Genomic DNA, 20,589 nt, shown 5'->3' with positions numbered 1-20,589 from the left:
GGTCTATTATAACTACTCTTATTTAATTCTGTTGCAGGTAGCTTTGATTTTATATTAACGCCACCTAGCAGATCCTACTGAACTAATGTGAGAAGCTGGCGTATTTTTGCAAAACTTTAAGCTTATTTATTGCTATTTTTATTTAATTTTTTAAGATAAAAATTATACTAAAACCATCTAGGAAGTATCAAGAATCGGTATGAAAAATTTCAGTAAAATCGGTTCAGTAGTTTTCACGGTTAGCGATTACAACGGTTTTGGCGACTTTGCTTTATATATTAGTAAGAAAACAGTTTTTTTTTTACCAGACTGTGCTACATAAATTAATATTTTAACAATAACAATTTAAAAGTCTCCATATTTTAAAAATATGATTTTTACGTAAAATTTGATGCAGAATACGATGGTAATAATAAAAACTCGATTGATTTTGGTGGCAATTGTAAAAAACCGATTAAAACAATTAAGTTGTTAATAACAGTATTAATTTGTTGATATTTCTTTTTCAATTTTTTTTTTCAAAGTTCAACTTTTTAGCTACAAAAGTGCCATTGGTAAAAATTTTGTAGCTCTTGTGGATTCGGAGCTATACATTGTTTAAAATGAGTCTCCAACCACTATTAAGAAATTTGTTATGACTTATAAAATCGAAAATGGGCGATAAAAAAAATTTCTCTGACACATATCTCTTATTTTTTAATATAGACACTGGAAAAAAATTTTCGGCCAAATCGGAGAGGTGACGATTAATTTTTAGCAAAATTCGTTCGGTTTGTAAAAGAATGACCCATCTACAAAAATATGTATTAAGAAATGAACTGATTGTCTATCATGCAGTCTTAGCTGCCCATGCTCTTCAGGGCTATCTTCCTTGGCTTACATTTGTGGTAAAAAATTCTCTGACGGCACCAGGCCAGATGGTGAAACGGCCACAAAACTCTGAAGTGTTGGAGTAGGTTGAGCTCTGGCTAGAGACGTCTCCTGGTATTCCGCTGGAGACGTCATCGGTTAGAATATATTTTTTATTGGTGGCACTCGTCAATCCTGGAGGTTCTGGGTGAAAGTCAACCTAGATCACGTGCCCATTGAAGAAGAGCAACATCGGTAACTAGTGTACCCAGCTGCACGACTATCGTCTGCATTTTCAATGCAGCTCTACATTCTTGATGCAGCTCGATGGAATGCCGATGGACGTCTGAAGAAATTTTTGAGACTCTCCAGCCTATTATAACCACACTTATTTAATTATGTTGCAGGTAGCTTCGATTTTATGTCGACGCCACCTAGTGGATCCTACCGAACTAAAGCGCAAAGCTAGCTTATTTAAAAAAAACTTTGAGCCTATTTATCGCTGTTGTTATTAACTTTTTGAAGTTAAAAACTATACTAAAGCCATCTAAGAAGTGCTAAGAATCGGTATGCAAAATTTTATCATAACGGGTTTAGTAGTTTTCGCGGTTAGCGATTACAACGGTTTTAGCGACTTTGCTTTCTATATTAATAAGATTATTTTAATGGAAACATTCTGGCCTCACACTGTAATTTAATTGAATAATTATACATAACAAATCTTATTTTATATTTATTTAGTTTTAAAATTTAGTTGCAAACTTAAATTATTATGTATTAACTCTGCATTTAGTAAGTATATTATATAGCAAAGCAACATAATTTAGTTTAGTTGGACTTGAATAGCCATCTGGAGAAGGTATTGTGTACTGAAACATGAGTTATGGCAATATTTAAGTTTCAATAAAGAGTGAAGATCATAAACGTAGCGTGTTGTGATTGGTATAAACATGAATCTTCATTAAGTATCTACCAATACTATTGAAAATTTTTTTTTTTAAACCCCTTTTGTAAAGCTATATGTCAAACCACACGGAAAGCCTTATGGCTTTCCAGAAGTAATTACACATGAAATTCTGCCATCCATTTTTTGGAAGGGTAGCCGAGTTGAAATTTGCGATCAAGAATATGTGTAGGCTTGACGTACCAAACGGCGCAAAAATCTAAAAGTATATAAAACAAGATGGCAGAAGCTCGCGCGATAAATTTTTATAAATATGAAGAAGTGAATAAGCATTAGTAAATTTTATATTTCTTAAATAATATAATGTTAAATTACAAGAATTATATAATTTAAAAAAAAAGGTTTTTTATAGAAACCTTATATAAGCTTCGCTTCTTCCATGGGTCCCGCGAACCATTCTTTTTTTTTTTAATTTCAAACAATCAAAGTATAAAGTGTATTTTTGATCATATTTATAAAGTAGGAGATTAAGCATTATGTAAAGTACCATAAGCATATACGAGTAATAAAAAAGACGACACAGAACTTTTCAATGAAATATCAGAGTATGTGGATGGTCGCTATTGAAGCTCTATGGAAGCAGCATGGCGATTGCAAGAGTTTCCTTGTGTAAACGAAGTCATTCTATAATACATATACATATACTAGAACATATGTCTTGTGAGTGTAACTTAAGATTTAAAAAAAAAATTTTTCCATACGGTCCTCAATTTTTAAAATAACTCAAAATCGTTTAATTTATTGACCAAATTAGTAATTATAGTGATATGCATAAAGTGAGCGCATACCCACCTGCCTAATTCGACGTGAGAAGGCAATCGAAGCCTGTAACTTTGTAACCTAAGTAATAAGATTACACTCACTCCAATTTTATACAAAAAAATCACATATTATACGGTTTTTTCTTAAAATTTCAATACTTACACATTACTCAAGGACTTGTGAATAGAAGTGTTTCCAGAAGTAAAAATCGAATATAACTCCACTGTACATGGGACTAATTTCGTGGTTCAATTAAGAAAAACTTATTGCAATTTAACTTGCATGGAGTTCCGAGACTTAAGATCAATAGTTACGTCAGGCAATTGGGACAGATGCGTTACCATAAATCTATTGTATCACTGAACAGTATATAAATTAAAACTAACTGCGTAAAAATAATAAATCGTATTGGTACGTACATTGTTAAAAGGGGTAACAATCTTCCATCCAGTTTACTTTCAAAATCTATTTTTTTTATAAGAGCTTTGTTTGCGAATAAACTTTAAGCGTGATTATCAGATGACAAACACAATAAAAAAAATCACACAGAAAATTTGAAGTTAGTTTTTTAAATTTCATTTGCGGGTTTGCAATTACATTTAGCAGGTTTAACGAACTATGATATTTCTCTTTTGTTTTCGTTTATGGATGCATCCATATACATGCACCTGTCTCCCTATATTATAGTTATTTAGGAGGGCCTGTCAACATCTCCCTTCTCTGTCACCTTTATAACCACGTAGCCCTCCCTTAAGGGACGGCGAAATTCACTTAATTTTTCTGTAAAAATAGTCCAATAAATTTTTGTTAACCCCCCCTCCCCCCCTGGACGACCCTTATCCACCCTCGCAACCTCACAAATTTCTTACTCGCTCCCCCTTGCTACATGTATTAGAGGAGGTTTACCCCCTGTAGATACCACGCTTTGACCCCTACTCACAGATTACGCTATAACTATAATCTTTTCTGACCAAGTTATACATTTTCAGTTTACTGAGCCTTGACAAATTATGTAAATAACTAATTGCTTCTCAGGCAAAAAAGATATTTTAAAGTTAATATTTTCAAGTTTAATATATTGCTGGGATCGCTTAGCAAAATATTGACGTCAAATTTGAGAATATTACTTTCCAAAATAAATATAGCGTATCAATTATGAAAAAGGGGTTGAATTTACGAAATCTTTTTATCTGTATGCAGTTTAAAAGTCTATGTTTACTATCTTATGTCTACTTCATTCCTACGAGCATTTAAGACACAACTCTGTTAAATTAATATGCTTTAATTCTCTTTTGTACTTCTAAACATTAATGTATCTTCTGTTTTCGCGATCTTTACTTTATTATTATCATGCACAAATAATTTTTTAAACAAAAATACTTTTTAAATATTATTGTTTTTAAAAATAAACAAATGACTAAACAGTTCTTTTTTTAAACTACATAAAAATGAGTTTTTATTTTCAAAATAATTTATACTTATAAATGAAAAATAGGAATGCGTTTTTATTGGGGTGTTAATACTTCCATTTTAAATGACGCTATTCTTATAACAGGGGCTAAAGAACAAAATGTATAACTATGTATAAAAAACGAAAGATTGATTATTCCGTTATCCTCAAAACACTATTACTTTAACAAACGCAACCGTAAGAATGCTTTTTAATTCTTCAAAAACTTCGAACACAATACGTTGGAAATTATTGTTCAATTTGCATGTACTGTGCTGATTTTAGTCACAAAAGAAGCTTTAGAAAATGGTCTTGATAAATATTTTGAAGCCTTTAAACGTTTCTCTTTACTCAAGTTATTAATGTTAATACTATAGTATTCATATTTAACGTATACCCATTGTGTATCTTATGTCCCTAATCTCTACCTTCTTTTTTTTTTTTTTTTTTTTTTTTCTCCATAATCACTCTCCTTTTTCCTAAGTGTGCGAGTCTCTCATGCGGGCCCCTTGCAAAGTTGTCCTCGGACAACTTCAGCTATTATAAAGTTTAATAGAAGGGTATTTTCCAATAAGCCATCTAACTTACAATACCAACATTTTTACAACCGATATTGACTTTTTTCCGATGAGCTGGCAGGTGTTGGTTTCCCTTCGAAAAGGAAGTCCCTGGAGATCCAAGCTTTACCATAAAAATCTACTTTTTATTTTAAAAATTGGATAAGCGATTTCCAGCATCCTGGGTACTCATCCCATGGAAAAAGCCCGAGAAAAAAATCTTGAAAATTTTAAACGGGATCCGAACCATCAACTCATCAAATTTCTTAGATTAGGAGGCTAGAACACTTATTTATCTGCCATCAAAGCTCTGTTGAAAAAGATATATTTTTATTAACCCCCCTCACCTTTAGTATGTTGTGGTACATTAGAAAAAAATCTTCAGGAAAAAAACCTTTATTCCCATTTTTTTCATTTATTATTATACTATTTATTTTATTTATCGCATAAAAATTAAAAAAAAAAAAAAAAAAAAAAACCATGAAATAGTATCCTAAATTCCTACTCAAATTATTTTTCTTCGTCAGTCCATAAATTTATTTTTGATTCTTCTATAGTTATTATTGTTTAGTTACCATATAGTTAACGTTACTATCTGAAAAAAAGTCCTAGGTACAGTCAGTCCTCGGATTTTATTTCTAGAACCGCAAAATCCAATTACTAATAATTATATTCACAACGTTACAGCATGAGTAACAACTATTAGGTATTATGAAAAAAAGATACTGCAATAATATCCTTAAACTACCTTACAAAGAAAAGCTGAGCAACTTTATAATTTTTTAATTTTTTAATACGTATCTTATTTGTCACAAGATTTCAATTTTTGAATCGTCTGTGTATATTGTAACAACACCTTTAGTATTAGGCATTATTTGACTGTTCCGATCGATCGCACTCATAGAAACAGTATTTTTTATAACTACATCAGATATAGTTTTTCCTACTTCCATACAGGAAGTTGCTGAAAAATACTAAGACTTTCGCAGCTTTTTAGCTCTATTCGAGAGGCAGTGAACTCTTCAGGTACCTGACGATTACTCTAAAAATTTGGAGCTACAGTGAAAGTTGTAACACGTAGTAGGTCATTTATAGGTAACTTCAAGTACTTTTCCTTGAGACCTGACAACATCTGTTCTAGAGCTTCTATTTAAAAAAAAGTTCCTAATTATAGTCAGTAATGGCTTCCCACAAGTTTTGCTCACTTGCTCATGTTGTGAAAAAAAATTAAATCCTATGGAATACTAATAAAACGATAGCTAAGAGTGTGTGTGCGGAATAAATAAAAAACAAGTCCACAATATAGTCATAACGGATCACTTGTGAGCTTCACTCGCTCGTTTGCGTTGTAAAAAGTAATTAAATCCTATGCAGTACTGACAGTAGAGTAGCTGACCATATATATTTGGATCAATAAAAAAAGTTCACAAACATAGTTAGTAAGGTAAAAGTCCCAATATTTGGCCACCATAGCAAGACAATTTTAAAAATGTGCTATAAAAACCAAAAAAAATTAGTTTCTCATTATTCCGAAGATCTTATACGAAAGCCATAGACTTATCAAAAAAGTAAGGAAAAGAAAAATTTGTTTAAAATAACATTACCAACGAATACTAAAGATCATGTTTCATTATTATATGTCTAAATAATTGTCCAAGCAAAACAGACATAGCCCTAGTGGCTAGAATTTCTAGTCCCAATACTTGACCAATATAAGAAGACTTGTTCTTTTTTTTTGAAGACTTACAGCGAAAATAGGGATGTTAATATAAATAATGCTAAAATAAGGTGAGGAAAAAAAAAACAAACATAATTTTATACTTGTTATTTTAGTATTAAGCAATGAATAATAATATAATCTGACATTCTTTAGATTGATACTAGATTAACCTATAAAATTCTTTGGACAAGAACAGTTTTATACATCAATTAAGTAAGTAGTTTTTGTTTTTCTTTTTCAATAGTTTTCAAACTTTTTTTTCTGTTCCATCAAACCCTTTATTTAAAGATCGAGTTTCATTTTTTTTAGCTGCAATTTTTTTCTCCTTTTTTCTCATTTCGTCTTCTTTAAGTTCTATTTTCTTTTTTGTCTCCCTCTCTCTTTTTCTCATCTTAAGTGCTTTCCGTTTCTTTTCTTTTGTTCTAAGAATTTCAGAGTGATACTTTTGCCACTTGTCAGAACAAAAAAGACTGCTAGAGGGATTTTTCTTCTTGGTCTTTTTTTGTTTGTCACTTGGTGGCCATATTAAAGCTTTTTAAAGTAAAGGAGAAATCGTAGATTAAATTTATCAATTACGTTGTTTGTTATGGCTGTAAATAAGTAAATAAGTAATTGAATATTTTAATTTAACTGAATTTTAATAATATCTTCACAACAAGTAAGACTTACTGGAGAAAGGTGTTTGACACAAGGGCTTTGTGTTTTTCACATTTTCTTTTGGTAAACGTAACTTTTGATGAGTTGATGCTTGCTCTGCTGGTTTGACAAGACTATGAGGAGATAATGACTCTTGCATCGGAGCTTGCTCGGGCTTTGGATAAGATGCTTGCATAGACTCTTGGTGTGGTGCTCTTGAAATCACCAACTCAAATGGAGATCCGCTAAGATCAGAAAGAGCAACAGAAAGAGGCACGCGTTCCTGCGACGACAATTCCTTAGGTTTGTGGCACGCCACTTGCGCGGACTCCTGGCGTGGTGTTTTTGAGATCTGCAACTCAAGCGGTGGTTCACCGAGACCAGAAAGAGAAACGGATTCCTGAGTCGGCGCTTCTTCGGGCTTGTGGCACGGTACTTTTAAGACCTCCGACGCAAGTATCGGTTCGGCGAGATCAGAAAGAGCGAGATAAGTAGGCACTAGTTCCTGCGCCAACGCTTATGCAGCCTTTTGGCATATCTCTTGAGTTGTACCTGATGAAATAGGATTGGCAAATGGTATTTCTTGGGCAGGCAATTTCATCAGTGAGAGAGGAGCCGAAATCACAGTTTGCGATATCTGTGACGTTGACTCTATGACCTCTAGTGTCAAGATTTCAACCTGATCAGCAAATCGACACCGTGTAAGCTCGCACTTCAACTCAACTACCTTATGTTGTTCAGAAGCAACCTCTAACTGTGTGGCATCAACAAATCTTATTTCTGCACTGCTTTGCAACATCTCTAGCTCCACATCATCATTCAGGTTCAGCCCATCCTCGCAATTATCAGTGATTGTAATTTCTAGAGGTATGAAAATAAGAAATATATAAGTATATGAAAACAATATTTGTAAGTAGTGTGTGATGTATAATATTATAAAAATGGAATTTATAGAACGAGGCGTAACAAAATGAAATGTAATTGATGGAAGTATGAGATGCACTAAAAAAAATCAACCCTGTAAGTGTAACTAGAAGTTAAACAGCCCTTCATTATTGCTATCACTTGGTTAAAAACTGTCATTTGATAAGCAGTTGTTAAAATCTTCAATGACAGCTGGCGTAAGAAAATTATTCAAATTATCCAAAGCAGTGAATTTTTTATGCGTGGCTTGATTATCTTGAGCGTTTACTACTTTTAGAAAGTTCTCTGTGTTGTGTTGCTTTTTATTATTGTGTTTTTTCAAAATATCCATATTTACTGCACTTGGGGAGAACGGATGAAGTTCACAAGTTTGGAAGCCATGCTTAATAATGTTCGATAAGTTCTCCAGTTCATTGAGAGTAATTTTTAAAAGAGGAGCAAAGTTTTCACTTCTAATTTTTTAAAATCCATTGTCCAGCCTTCATTTTTCGACTACTTTTTTGCACTTGAATTTCAAAGGGTGAAAAATTGCTTTGAGCTTGAGAGGCTGAATCACATGTGTTGCGTTAGGGAACAATGCTATTAGCTCAATTCCATTTTTTGAGCAAGATTGCGCAAGAGGCAAAGTCAAATGGGAACTGTGTCCATCCACATACAAAACAACAGGCATTTCAATTTGGTGTTCTACAAGCCAAGGATAGAATTTTGTTGTTGTATAATTGTAGAAGCTTTCTGCAGTCATCCAGCCTCTCTTTATATTTCTGATGATCCACCCAGGTGGAAGACTATTTGTTACAGTTGCTGGAATTCGTTTGAACCAATACAATATTAGAGGTGGAAGCATACACGCAGCATTTACAGTAAGTAAACTGTCATTTTTTCTTTGTCATCTCCGTGGACAACTTTGTACACCACTTTTGCTCCTCTGCGAGCAAGAGCTGTTCCTTCTTTGGGTAAAAGAAAAAAAGCGCTCCCATCGAAACTAAACACTCGTGATGAATCAATGATTTTTATATGTAATTCATCTAAAAAAGTTTCCACCTCCCAAAACTAGTTAATTAGCACTTTCTTATTAGCAGCTAACCTATGCGGGCCTAAATTTTGAGCGATTCTTGAAGTGATTTGTGGGTGTCGTTTGCGAAAGAACTCATACCAGTGCCTGCCAGGTTTATCATTTTTGAAAGGAGTTTTTCAACCAACTTGTTTGACTAAATTCTGAACACACTGGAGTAAAATATCGATTATCTCTCACAACAATATAAAATCCACTCTTTAATCTGCTTTTCCTCATTAGCAATTATATAAGTACTTCATCCTTTCGTACATTTGACAGGAACAGAGCAATGGAACTTTGATTGTATAGTACTTTTTGGAACTTGAAAAGTAGCTGCTGCGTGTCGACTTGACATACCGTTGTTCATTGCATCAAGGGCCTTAAAAACAGTATTCTGAGTATAATTTTTTTCCTTTTTTTTTAAGTTTTCGATTCACTTTACCCATTTTCTGTAAAAACACAGTCTTTATTTTATGTTTGCAGTAATTAAATTTTATTTCATGTTTTTCAATAAAAAAGGTACTTTAGTCTTATTATTGTATCACGTCAACAATGTTTATTCGACGTTTAGTACAAAATTCTCTGCGTGGATACATGCATAATTCAAATGAAAACCAAATAAAATATGTACAGTTATAGTTGACTTTACTCAAGTACTTAAGTACTTAAAGATCACAATTCTATACTTAATAGACTTTCAATTAAATTTCCTTCAGATTTACTTGACACGACGCTTGGAAGAACAACTGTTACTTACCCAGTGTCCGTGTAATGGGACATTGCTCTTTGCAGACGATCCAGTACATGGCCAGCCTGGCCATCTATTGGACGACTAATAAATCGGTGTACCAACACTTAACCACCGAAATTTGTAAAAAAGAATTGTGTAAATTTGAAAAAAAAATTTTTTTTGTTTAGTAACTCTTGTACTATTTATATATTTAAGAAATAATTAGGTTAAAAAATCAAAGCAGTAATTATAATTTAAAACATACGACGGTTTTACAAGCCATCTCACTAAGCAAATGCATTGAATTGATCAATTTGAATAAGCTATACTATTAATTTATTTTGTTAGAACTATTATACAATGTATACATATATTTTTTTTTTAAATTAATTATGAATCTAGTAAGAACATTAATGTTTATTATTTTATCTTGGAAATATACTAGTAATAACGTAAATCTAACATTTTTATCAGTGGACAAGTATTGGGACTACCTTTTGGGATGGCCAACTATTGGGACTTTTACATTAATGGTTCTCTCACAAGCTTGACTCGAACACTCACATTAAAAAAAATAACCAAATCCTATAAAGAACTGAAAGTAAAGTAGCCGACCGCATATGTATAAAATTATTTTTAAAAAAGTGTATAAATATAGTTGTTTGCCAAAGTATTCATGAAGGACTTTTTTTATTTTTATCGTTATTGCCCATCAAAAAACCTATCAAACGTATTAACATCAGACAATTTTCACATGGTGCTTATAGCCAAGAGTACTTTGTTTTTCATCATACAACAAAGATTCTACAATAATATGTTGTCGCCAAGGAATCCTCAAGAACACAGATACTACTTTTAAAAACAAGCTGCTTATTTAAAAAAATATAGTTTTCATCACTTCACGTAAAATGGAATTCAGCATCAAATAAAATTATAAATACAACAAAACAAGGTTTTTTGCGTCGAAACCGTAAGCCTAAAGTTTTCAGAAGATTCTGTTTTAGTAAATATATGTGCAAAATTGACCTAGTAGTTTCCTTGCAAATCGCAAAAAACCACAATTTTGAACAGATTTCATAATTTTTTTATAACCTTCTATTTACATACATAATTTTTGCACGATCTGATGTAGACTTTTTTTAAACCGTAGCTATATACAAAAAAAAGTACCTCGTTGATGGATTTTAAAAGATACTTCCACGCTGATGTACTTTTTCCAAGCGAAATCTTGTCATACTAAATGAATGTATGTAAAGCTGTTGGATGTCAGATTAAACTGCCCTTATTACAGTAGACCAACATTTTGTTTATATGGTAGATAAGAGGATCTACATGTATAATACTTAAAGATAGTTAAACTGTTGTTATTATTACTGAAACAAATTGTAAAATAATGTTAACGAATAAAAAAAAAATCAATCGAAGTTACTAGATCGACATTATCATACAATTAGGATTTCGCATGAAAAATTTCATTTACTCCGTCTTGTATAATTTTGAAAAGTAATCGACATGTCCTTTTCTATTTTTTAAATTAAAAACTTTACAAGATTTACCTCCTTGAAGATTCTCTATTTTTCATAGCTATAGATATACTCCTTGTATATGTGATGTCGTTATAGAACATGCAAAAAACAGTCACTTTGATTTTTTACTATAACTCAAGTGTTAATAAATTTTTATTTTGAAACTTCCCGGAATACTTGGTTTTGGTATCACGTAGAAAAGGTTAAATTTTTAAAAAATTTAATGTATCCGTTTGTACGTCATTTAAAGTTGTATGTACGTTCAACACTTTTCTCAAACCGCTGTATCTTTAGAAGTTTTAAATCATTTTTTATGTTTCTGGGCTCTTTTTTTTTGTTCTTAATTGTGAAATTCACGTATAATACATACTTTACAACGTCACATATATAAAGTATTTTTTAGTAACTTTTAAAACACCATAATTTTAAGGTACTATATCTTTTTTAATTTTAATTTTCAAGGAAAAAGAAAAAATACATGTCGATTATTTTTCAAAATTATACAAGACGGACCAAATAGAATTTTTTATGCGAAAACCTCATTTATTTAAATAAATTTCTTTGGGTGATTATCTTGTCAATTTTTATAATATACGCAAACTGTACACTGTGTAAATGTGCATTTTTATTGGGGGCTTTTTTTATCAATGGTAAAATATACATGTTCTAGAATAATGGCAATTTAATACAAATGTTTCCTGTTTTGCACCATTTGAATTTACTTTATAGCTTTGGTCACAAATGTAATTTGTTGGATTAAATTGCAATTTATACTTAAATTGACTCATTATTGAGTTGCTTCTCAATTGTCTTAAATATGTAATCGATCATGTTTTGGTACCTTGCTGTCGTTGAACTTATGAGTTACATTATAACAAGGGGTGGATTTTTTCTTTCCTTTTTTTTTTAAGCACTGCTGAATATTATGAAGATTTGTAAGATATTTTAATACAACAAATAGGTTTTACAAATAAATCATTACTATTTTTCTTATAAACAAAAGAATACATTTTATTGTTGCCATTTTTCTTAACAGTAAAGTAATTTATAATAAGACGTTTTTGTTTTTTAAATAAACATTAATTACTTGTTTTTGTGCCTTGATATGTATAAGTCAACTTGTCAAATTGACTAACTGAATATAACCTTAGAATAATATCGATGTCACCAAGATAGTTAAAAATTGCCAAAATTAACTGTTATTTGAATTACAAAAATATTTTTTCTTAGACCACAACATTATAACTTTTAATAACAAATTCTTTGTAATTATTTTATTTGTTATGACTTTTGTTAATCTGAATTTCACACAAAAATAATTCTCAGTTTTCAAAGAAAAAAAAAAATTTTAAATAAGCCATTTCTATCTTTTGTATGGAAATTTTTACCTAAAATAGCCTTAAATTCTTACTTTTAAGAATATAATCTGTTCATACAATTACAACTTTTTCCTTTTGTTGAATTTTTTAAAGATAATAGGCTATTATAAAATTTTTTGTCAATATCAGATATATTTTCTTCATTTTAAAAAATCCATATAATGTCAGTAGTTGCGTATTTTTTCGAACTATTTTCATAAGTCCTCGTTATTAATAAATTACTGTTATGAATCAATAAGATGAACTTATTTTTATGTTTTTTTTTTGGTGTATAGGATACTTATAAAACTTCAAAGTGCTAAATAAAAAGAATTTCTTTTAATATCATTCTACAAAAACTTGAAAAATGTTTTTATACACTTAGTTATTAGAAACTAACTATTTTTAATTTTATAGGTTTGTTAAAAAGTGTTGAACGTGAGAGTTAAATTACAGAGCGCGCAAAGGCTTATGTATACACACACATACGTATATTCTTAGATTAAAATATGTTAGTACATAAGAGAATCTCAAGCATTAAATTTTGCAAAAGGTTTTCAAATGATAAGTAACCCTAAGTCATAGGGTTCAAAGAAAATAACTATTTGAATAGACACACTACTAACACACACGCACACACACGTTTGAGCTTTGTAGTAGAAGTATAAATAAAATTAAAAAACAATTTTTAAAATCAATCAAATATTTCTCTGTCAATGGAGACAACGCGAGTGGGAGATGTACAAGATTTAGTCTTGGTATTTATACGCAAACATTTAGTCAGGATTCAGAGAATACACCAGTTAGTTGTAAGAGTCAATCACCTGCTACTCTATTTCATTCCACTTCTTCCCTATCTTAAGTGCTGAAAGCCCTGAGGAGTGATTGTAAGACGAGACCAGATGTATAGTGTTATAACAAGAAAAAAAAAAAAAAAAAAATGAAAAACTTAAAATTAAAAGAACCATTAACATGGACCAATATAATGGAGGATAACTACAAGCAGCCCAGTATAAAAATATAACAGTCAAACATAATTTTCTATGTTTTTGGAAGTTTTTTAAATCTATTAAGTTACAACTATTGTGGTAATCAAAATGTTCGTGCTTACCTGATCATTTAAGTAATGCATTATTGTAGGAATACTTAGAAAATGGACTAGATATTCGTGCATAACTTTAGCAGACATTTTGGAAAAAACAAGTGGTCTTATGGTAAGCGTAGTTATAGCAGTCAACATCGTTGGTTGCAGAATATTATGACCTCTACAAATATTTTTCATCAATAGTGCCTAAAAAAAAATTTTTTTAGTAGCTTCTCGTCTGCAAGAAATTAATTGTGAGAATATAATGTTTAGATTATTTGGTTCTAGGATCAAACTTCATGGTATGTATATACATACACACACATACACACATAAATATATAAACAAATTCACTACGATGAATTCTTACAAATAATTATAGCAAATGACTAAACGTTAATTCTTACATTTAGTTTGGAGCATTTTACCTTAATTATACGATCATTTGTGTAGATATTATAGAGGAAAAATCGTAGTATATGACGGAAAAATTTACTTAAATAAATCAGAATTTAAGAAAATCATTCGAAACAGTTTCATTGACATCTAAAGTCACATGTAAATACAAAATTCCAGATTTTAATACTTCCATACATCGAAACTAAAATATTGTGTCTACAAACAACTCTTCCGTTAATTAAAAAATAACATTAGTGAGACGTTGTGATAATATGTTGTGTACTTCAACACAAGGGAACTCATAGGTCCTTAAATAATTATAAAAATATTATTACTATTCAATCAGTACCAAAATCTTAATCTTCTATAAAAGCTTGTATTTCATGTTGTCTTACAACTTGAGCAGAAACAAACTTTATTCTCAGTAGAAGTTAAAACAATTAAATGTGCAATAGCACAATTGCAATATCTTTCTATAGATCGGTCATTCTACATGTTTTTGGCTGTTTACTGATGTACAATAAACCAAAATATGTTAAAAATCGTAAATTTTCCGTAGAATTTAATGCTGTACTTTTAAAACAACTGAGAGTCATGGGTCTTACCGAAAATGGCGGCCAAAGTTGGTCGAAGACACCGTTTTGCGTTTAAAAAATAAATTATGCTTTGGAGTAAGAAAATTTTGACACAAAAATTGTAGAATCAATTATTAGTGATCGATCTAGCCCGGTCTGACGTTAAAAATTTCTGAAATAAAGTGGTAATTTAAAAAAAACCGTTAAAATCACTTTTTTTTAAAACGCTTGTATCTCTTTCAAAAAAAAAATTTAGAAGCCATGCTTAAGGTAGGACCTCCGCCTAAATCTGGGGTACAAGTCTTATGTAATTATATAGATAAAGACCCGCTGAATCCAATGATACCCTCAGTTATGCCCGATGACGGACAAAATCTCGAGATATTAAAGCTCAAAGTTCGAATGTTTTATGCAAAAACGAGAAAAACGTTTTATACAACAGGCGCATACAAAAAAACGAGAAAAAAGTGACATAATCACGTATTACGAATAAAAAACAAAAATCTTAGTTAAGTGGATATATGGAACTTGTAGAGAAAATCCTCTTCTTTCGGATCGAGTTGAGCACAATATGGGTTGACGGCCAATTTCTCGAGATATTTAACAAAAACTAACGTAAATACTGGTTTTGTGATTACCAAAGGAAGTCGGCAAAGCTGCCATATTGGTATATGTTAGCACGCGGTTTTTTAAAAACGAATAGTAACAAAAATGCTTGTGGTGTCAATTTTTTTTTTGTTTTTTGTGCGCGAAACATAAAATATGGGTTAATGAATAATAAATATGAATAAATACTAGTACAAAATTGATAATTAATAATGAATATCAGTTATAAATTAATACTATAATTAAATTTTATTTAATAAAATTATTTTTGTACAATCTCATTAACACAGCTTTCAATCACATTAATGTTTGTTAAATTATAATAAATGAGTAAATGTTACAAACTAGTAATTACATTTTTTATTGTATTATTTATAATATTAACAACATCAAGGAAAGACATTACTCGTACTTTACGATTAATGCTCGTTAATAGTAAAATTTTGATTCCACATTGTATATCCTTATTATAGGCATCGATGAGAATTTGACGTACCAAGTGCCTGGATAGTTTGTTTGCAGAATCTTTTTGATGTTCATTCATTATTTCAAAAATACTTTACTGACAAAAATAACGAACAGCAAAATTACTACTAAAAAATAACTACTCTGTCACATTAGCAGACGTACGTATTTACGCACTGATGCGGGTACACACGTTGTCTGCATTATCGACACTGCTGCCGAAGTCAAACTCAAACTCGCGCAGTAACTTGACTAGTACGGTACTCGGAGGTCCTACCTTAATGAAAGTGTAGCCCTTGGCAAACCGAACAAAAGCGTTGGAAAATTTGAAAAACAACAAAAAGTTTTTGCAAAAACCGATTTTTTCGAAATAAAAGAATTTTTTTTTTATGCCAATAAATTATAAGCCTGTGAGTTTTCATAAACCTTTCGGAACTTAAAATATTGTTTAATAGTTGCCGTAATGTGTTCAATTACTGCGCATTTTGTTAATTGATCGGTAATGTATAAGAAATCGGTCTAAAAATCATTAACATATTCTTCGCTGTCTATAGATGCTTCTGTAATATTTAGCTCGTATAATTCCTCGTCACTGGGAAGTCTGTAACAGCTTGGCGCTCGTCGTAAACACAGATACCTTACGCAACAGAATACCGTTAGAGGGGGAACCTGCAGCTCGGCATTCTCTGTGGCTTTACCTGAGGCGTCTGCTTACTTTTCGTGGGAATACAGTATATATATATTTCATGGGTATCATACGCATAGTTTTAAATACCCACATTTAAAAAACTACATTGGACTTTTATATATAACATCAGGCTACGACACAACCTCCTGTTTTTTTAAACAAGGCAAAAGTAAATTTTGTAAAGTTTTTGACAAGCGACACGAGCTGCTCCAAAATTTCAAAGTTTTTTACGATAAAAGTACTCGACACACGGTTATTGCTCAAGTCAGATGCAGAATAATTTCTACTTTATATTGTACAAAAAAATTCACGGGTACTCTAAATGACTTAAAGTCTGCTCAGTTTAAAAAGTCTGCATCTAAATCATCATTCAACTTGGCAAATGTCCTACCTACTGAGGGTGCTGCAGCTCAACATTCCTATCGCACTTTTTTACAACTGCAAGCATGGCTTGTAAATTCACTTGATCCAGAACGATGGGGTTGGAAAATCGATGGAACGAATCTGCTCCCCACATATAGCTCTGATCAAATGAACCCAGAAGACATTTTAAAAACAATTGCCTGCCAATGTGGGACTGGATGCAGAAAAAAACTTGCAGCTGTAGAAAGCATGGATTAAAATGTTCAAGTATATATTTAAAGTGTGACAACGAAACTTGCACAAATATTGAAACTTCTATAATAGGATATTTTTGACGAGGAATTATACGAGCTAAATATTAAAGAAGCAGCTATATACAGCGAAGAATATGTTAATGAAAATGTAAATGACAACATTATTGACAGTAACAGTGACACATCAGAACTGCTATTTATAATAATGAGAATAGTAGTAGCAGTAAACGTTATTTCCTTTGCAATTAGAAATAACCCAAGTACTATAATCATTCACTTTGACGCTTAAATAATCACAAATTATGAATAAAAACACAAGCATTATAATTAAGAAAAAGTCAGTGGGAGTTTGATCTCACCCAATCCACCCATAGTGCTAATGTACTCCTGCCACGGTCCTGATCAGCTTATGTCACTAACGTTTCAGCGCTCAGTAATGACTGATTTGAATTTGGAAATTTATCATTTAATCTGTAAGTATTAAACTTCAACTCTTGTCAATTTGAGCCCTTAATTTTAAAAAATGACGCCATAGGAATAAAAAAAAAAAAAAAAATTTTCAGCTTCAGAAGGTCGGAGAGTTAATTTTTTTTTGTAAATTTACAGAAAAATACTAGCTATTATGTAAGAATAACGATGATTGTATGGAATTTTAATTTTTTAAGGTATGTGAATTTTTTTTATGGAAAAAAATACCGATTTTTCGACCGATTTTTTGCACGTTACCGATCAATTAAAAAAGCACGCAGTAATTTAACATATTACGGCAGCTATCAAACAAAATTTTTAGCCTCAAAAGGTTTATGAAAACTTCCGGGCTTATGATTTTTGGCATTTAAAAAAAATGCTTTTATTTCGAAAAAATTGGTTTTTGCAAAATTTTTTCATTGTTTTTCAAATTTTCAAAAACGCTTCTGTTTGGCTTGTTAAGGGCTTCACTTTGACTAAGTATGGATTATAAATTTTTTTTTTTTAAAGAGATACAAGCGTTTTAAAAAAAAGCGATTTTTAACGGTTTTTTTTATAATACCACTTTATTTCAGAATTTTTCAACATTGGACCGGGCTAGATTGATCGGTAATAATTAATTCTACAACTTTTGTGTCAAACTTTTTTCACTCTAAAGCATATTTTATTTTTTAAACGCAAAAACGTGTTTTCGACCAACTTTGGCCACAATTTTTGGTAAGACCCATGACTGTCAGTTGTTTTAAAAGTAGCATTGAATTCTACGGAAAATTTTTGATTTTTTAAATATTTTGGTTCACTGTATATCGGTTACGAAAAATTAACATTACGTTAAAAATAGAATGACCGGTGTACTAGATATTTCTACTTTAGTCTTAAGCCATCACCATTCTTATTATTACATTTTTAAAGCAATGTTAGAATTATATGACGCAAGATGTAAGCAAGATATCTGTTTAGTATTTGAAATATTATTAAAGATAATTCTGTTTTTATGCAAGACAAAAAAGTATCGCAAAAATAACCTTTATAATGTGTAAAATTATGACCATAGTGAAACAAAAATAGAGTAGCAGAGCCCAATCCAGTACTATACCGTGTCATCGTATGCAAGAACAAATGCTACCAAATACCATTCACCCCATTTTTTTTATGTTAAAAAAAGGTATGATAGGTACCCTATAAGTATGCAGTGTCGATGGATACTGTGCAGCATTATCTCTCTTACCAAGCGGTACTTGGCTATTCTTCTCTGCTACTCTATTCTTATACCTGTATGATGATAACTTGAACATTATTTATTATTTAATGAGTAAACTTAACCCAAATATGTATACAAATGTAAATACTACTTTTATGACATGAGTTGAATTTTAAGCCTAATAAAAATAGCCTAACTTTGCATAACGTTAAATTATGTAACTCATTTTAATGCAGTAAATAATTTATTACAGACCATTTACAATCATCTTATATAATCAGCGGACAATTATCGACAGTCACGAGACATTTATTAAGTTAACGTTGAGTAGCTACTTCTTTACAACACTTAATCAAAAGAAATAAAAATCCATGTATCAAACAACATTTCAAAAAAAAATTTTTTTTGATCGTAGTTTTAATAAATTATCATAAAAACATACACAAAGAAATACAGAGTTCTAGTTTCTCTAAGAAAAACTGCTATAACAAATTTTAAATACAAATTTCTAATTGTTTTGCAAAAATTAAGTAGTTGTTTGAATGATGTTATTTTTAAAAAATGTTGAATGACAAATTATTTTTCATAATTTCATTAATTTTTTTTTCTTTAGGCGATGGCGATTGTTTATTAGTTCAGGTTCCAAAAAATTTAAGTACATATTGATCATGAAGTGTTAGGATTAGGTAGTTGGTGGTAGTTGATATATGTAGACACTTAATATGTTACAAGCTTTTTTAGATACGTAGCAACTTCATGCATACATGATTCTCCAGACACATACGCTATCTGGCGGTAATCAGACAAAACGACACAAAATTTTCACAGAAAGTCAGGTTTTTTGGACTACCTGTCTTTTTATTAGTATACACTTATCTCAAAAAAATCTGACTCTGAAAGCAGTACGTGTTTAACTTCAAGCTCGTCTACAACATTTTAGTATGTATATATAGGTGCAGTTATCAAGGGTTAAAAAAATAAAGGAAAACGTCGAAAAAATGTTAAAGAGATTAAAGAATAATTAACAAGCTGAGAAACTCTGCGTAAGACCATTTGAGGTATAAAAAAAGTTAATAACTAGTTAAATATTTATTTCTAAAAATTCTAGAGTAATGGCAAGTTATTACTAAATTATTAAAAGGAAATACAGATTTACACTAAAATCGAATGTAGAATAAGGGTATTCCGTATATCATCTAATATTTCTTCTTACCGACTTTTCATAATAAGAGATTATTGTTGACAACTAATTACGTAACTATTTAAACTTAAAATGATGAGGAGAGCCCCTAAGCTGGTACTTTGAAGAAAGAATCAAGCCTTAATTTAATATTATTTGTTGCAAATTGAGAAAGAAGAGTTACATTTCAAATTGTGTACACTGGCACACTCTTTTCTGATCACGAAATGTAACTTTTCTCTCTTAGTTTGCAACAAATTATATTGAATTTAGGCTTGATTGATTCTTCAAAGTACCAGCTTGGGGGCTCTTCTCATCATTTTGGGTATAAATAGTTATATTATTAGTTATCAACAATAATTTCTTATTACAGGTAAGTCAGTAAGATAGAAATTTAAGATGATGTACTGAATGCCCTTAATGGTAAGATCACTTTAAATTCGAGTAATTATTGATCTATACGATGCATATAGTGAAAAACTTCGACTTTTTCGTCGGATCCCTCAAGGAAAGCGAGGCTGCTTACATTACCATAATAACAACGATATATTATCCATAATAAATGTTACTAATAATGTCAGTATACACACAAACACATGTATGCCCATATATTTTTATCGGACCCATGACTAACAATGTGTTGGCTTATATTTTAGTAAACATTATTTGTTAAAATAAAAAAAGTAATAGAATAATTAAAATAGGTTGCATTATAATATATGTAAAACACTGCAAAAGTAAGATCTCATATAATAGACTAATTCTATAAATCGAAA

At 30.7% G+C, this 20,589-nt stretch overlaps 1 long non-coding RNA gene across 1 annotated transcript in view; it reads right to left on the bottom strand.

Annotated features, from left to right (window-relative positions):
* LOC149373792 (uncharacterized) overlaps nt 1–20,589 on the bottom strand; it is a 119,330-nt gene that overhangs the window by 57,340 nt on the left and 41,401 nt on the right. Inside the window, exon 2 of the long non-coding RNA XR_016293304.1 lies at nt 13,642–13,821. This is a non-coding gene — a long non-coding RNA (uncharacterized LOC149373792). The remainder of the gene's footprint in view (nt 1–13,641; nt 13,822–20,589) is intronic.

This window comes from Copidosoma floridanum, unplaced genomic scaffold (assembly GCF_036245765.1).
Source record: "Copidosoma floridanum isolate Cflo_tuat_1 unplaced genomic scaffold, Cflo_Japanese_pri ptg000027l, whole genome shotgun sequence".
NCBI classification, from domain to species: Eukaryota; Metazoa; Arthropoda; class Insecta; order Hymenoptera; family Encyrtidae; genus Copidosoma; species Copidosoma floridanum.
The sequence above is the reverse complement of the archived record's forward strand: the minus strand, read 5'-3'. Positions and strand labels throughout refer to the sequence as shown.